The sequence below is a fragment of the Triticum urartu genome, chromosome 4 (genome assembly GCF_003073215.2).
Source record: "Triticum urartu cultivar G1812 chromosome 4, Tu2.1, whole genome shotgun sequence".
In the NCBI taxonomy this organism is placed as follows: domain Eukaryota; kingdom Viridiplantae; phylum Streptophyta; class Magnoliopsida; order Poales; family Poaceae; genus Triticum; species Triticum urartu.
Window position 1 is genome coordinate 72,704,081 of NC_053025.1, and position 3,943 is coordinate 72,708,023.

Here is a 3,943-nt window from a genome sequence, read left to right on the forward strand (position 1 = left end):
AAGCTTCAACCTGATAAGCTCGAACCCAAATCGGAGAAATGTGTCTTCATAGGATACCCAAAGGAGACTGTTGGGTACACCTTCTATCACAGATCCGAAGGTAAGATATTCGTTGCTAAGAATGGATCCTTTCTAGAAAAAGAGTTTCTCTCGAAAGAAGTGAGTGGGAGGAAAGTAGAACTTGATGAGGTAATTGTACCTGCTCCCTTATTAGAAAGTAGTTCATCATTGAAATCAGTTCCAGTGATGCCTACACCAATTAGTGAGGAAATTAATGATGATGATCATGAAACTTCAGATCAAGTTACTACCGAACCTCATAGGTCAACCAGAGTACGTTCCGCACCAGAGTGGTACGATAATCCTGTTCTGGAAGTCATGCTACTAGACCATGACGAACCTACAAACTATGAGGAAGCGATGTTGAGCCCAAATTCCGTGAATTGGCTTAAGGCCATGAAATCTGAGATTGGATCCATGTATGAGAACAAATATGGACTTTGATTGACTTGCCCGATGATCGGTGAGCCATTCAGAATAAATGGATCTTCAAAAGAAAGACGGGCGCTGATAGTAGTGTTACTATCTACAAAGCTTGAATTGTCGCAAAAGGTTTTCGACAAGTTCAAGGTGTTGACTACGATGAGATATTCTCACTCGTATCGATGCTTAAAAGTCTATCCGGATCATGTTAGCAGTTGCCGCATTTTATGAAATCTGGCAAATGGATATCAAAACTACATTCCTCAATGGATTTATTAAAGAAGAGTTGTATATGATGCAACCAGAAGGTTTTGTAAATCCTAAAGGTGCTAACAAAGTGTGCAAGCTCCAGCGATCCATCTATGGACTAGTGCAAGAATCTCGGAGTTGGAATATATGCTTTTATGAGTTGATCAAAGCATATAGTTTTATACAGACTTTTGGAGAAGCCTGTATTTACAAGAAAGTGAGTGGGAGCTCTGTAGTGAAAGTGCTAGTGATCGACTAGACGGGGGGTGAATAGGCGATTTTTATGAAAGTCTTCAAAACGTGGAAGTTTCGAAGACAATCAATAGAAATGAACCTATTAACATGCAGCGGAAGGTATACTACACTAGGCAAGCCATAGTCAAGTATTCAATGAAGTGAAAGCACAAAGACTAATAGCAGCTAGGCAGTATGGATCAGGATGGAAGACAGTATGAAGCCAATCAGAACAAGCAGTCACACAGTGAAGACAAATAGATAATACAAACAGGCAATAACTTCACAAGGACCAACTGTAAATAAAGAGATGGAAAGGATAGAACCAGTTGCTCATTGAAGACAATGATTTGTTGGACCAGTTCCAGTTGCTGTGACAATTATATGTCTGGTTAGGGAGGCTGAGATTTAACTCAGAAGACCGTGTCTTCACCTTATTCCCCTTGAGCTAAGGACACCCAGTCCTCGCCCAATCACTCTGGTAAGTCTTCAAAGGAGACTTCCAAACCTTCACAGACTTCGTTCACCGGCGATCCACAATGACTCTTGGATGCTCAGAACGCGACGCCTAACCGGCTGGAGGATTCACAGTCCTCAAGTGTAACAAGTCTTCAGATCACACAGACAGGAAGACTTCAGTGATGCCTAACACTCTTTGGCTCTGGGTGTTTAGGGCTTTGTCCTTGCAAGGATTTCTCTCTCAAAGGCTTCGAGGTGGGTTGCTTTCAAACGACAAAAGTCGTGCACTAACTCTGAGTAGCCAACCAATTTATGGTGTAGGGGGTGGGCTATTTATAGCCACTAGGCAACCCGACCTGATTTGTCCGAAATGACCCCGGGTCACTAAGGAACTGACACGTGTTCCAACGCTCAGATTTCAAACACACGCGGCAACTTTACTTGGGCTACAAGTAAAGCTGACTCATCCAACTCTGGATAAGATTTGTTCTCATTATCTTCGCTCGAAGACATAGGATTTTGGTTAAGCATCACTTGAGTCACTCTGACTTTGTTCACTGGGACCCCACTTAACAGTACGGTGGTTCCTATGACTCAACAAAGAAGAAAAGGAAACGACGAAACAACTAAGTCTTCGCGCTCCATAGTCTTCACGAGATGTCTTCTCATGTCATAGTCTTCAATGTGATTATCTTCACATACCACCTTTGTCTTCAATGTCTTCATACATTTTTAGGGGTCATCTCTGGTAGGAAAACCGAATCAATGAGGGACTACTACCTGTGTTATCCTGCAATTCTCACAAACACATTAGTCCCTCAACTAGGTTTGTCGTCAATACTCCAAAACCAACTAGGGGTGGCACTAGAGGCACTTACAATCTCCCCCTTTTTGGTGACTGATGACAAACTGGTTGAAGTTTTCAATGGGGATAAAAGTATGTGAAATTGTAAAGGATTTAGACATTGTCTTCGTAAGTAGCAGAAAGGCTCCCCCTGAAGATGTGCATATAAATATTTTGCTTTTGAATGCACATGCATATGGCAGGTTGTACTTGCGGAGCTCCTCTTCTACTTATGAAGACAATTCATCATGCATGAAAGGATATAACAAAGATAATGACATGCATAAAGAAAAATGGACGTCTGCAAAATGACTTCGTGCGGAATTTATCGTCACACATGCGGAATTTATCATCGCATCACATAGTGTCGAAAAGGTAGCAGACGACCAACAAGTTTAAGTGTTACAACTCAAAACGAACCAAATGTATCAAAAGCGAGAGTTGTAAGCACTTGGCAAATGTAGCAAAAGTAAAGCAACCACCCATATGGACCCGCTTGAAGACTATCAACTCATATGCTTCTCCCCCTTTTGTCAGTAATGACCAAAAAGGTTGGAAGACATAGAGCTTCTACTCGTTCCCATGAGGAGTAGGTGAAGCAGCAGGGTCATCGTTGAGGTTCGGTGGTGCAGAAGAACTTGGTGCAGTGTCGACACACGCTGAAGTTGCAGGTGGTGAAGTAGCGTCATCTTGATCATCTATGACTCTGGCATTGACTGTTGCAGCTGAGGAAGAATAATCAGAGTCTTCAAGTGTGGGAGTCCGACGCAAGTGAGCATTCCTGGGAGGAGTTGAGTCAAACTTGAATCTCTCTGTGAAGCCATCATCTTTAAGATCAGCTTCAGCAATGAGCAATGTCAAACTCTTCCAGGACCTCCGGCATGTTTCATGTGTAATAAAGGCATTCTTGGTGGCAAGATTTTGAATGCGATTGACATCCACCAAGAGGCTTTGCATTTGACGCTTAAGCCAGTCATGATGCCTATCCTGTTTCTGATGTAGAGCAACGAGAATCTCTCGGTCATTAAGAACACGAGATCGCTTCCAAGGCCTTTGGGCAATGGTACTTGCAGTGGCGTCAGTTTGGGTGCGAGGGGCACGTGTATTGCCAGCCAAGGGATAAACATGAGAAACGGCCTGAACACCTTCAATGTGCTGGGTGAAGCTTTGACGATTGACATTGTGAAGATAAATTGGCTCCTTTGCAGGCTCTGGGTAAATGGCTTCAATAGACATATCAACCTCTGGCAAGAATACAAGATGATTGCGCGCAGACGCCTGATAGTTGAAGGCAGAGTGAAGCTTGATGAGGTGCATTACCCATGGAGCATAGAACTTCAGACCAAAGATGTCGGAGCCAGATGCAGCCAACTGCCTGATGAAGAAATCTTGAGCATTGAAGCTTATTCCATTGAATATATAGAAAACCAAAGTCTTCATTGCTCCTTCAAGCTTCGCTGCTGATGAATGTCCTTTGACAGGCCATAGAGTTCGCCTGATGATATGATAGATGGTGCGGGGCAGATACTCTAGGTCTTCAACAAATAATTCCGTTGGGTATTCAGCGTCGCGTGGCAGAGGCTTCATCATGCTCAACATTTGTCTCATGTTAGGCTCTGGCTTTTGGAAAATGCTCTCCAAAGCATTCTGGTGTTGCTGACAACATGGTTCATA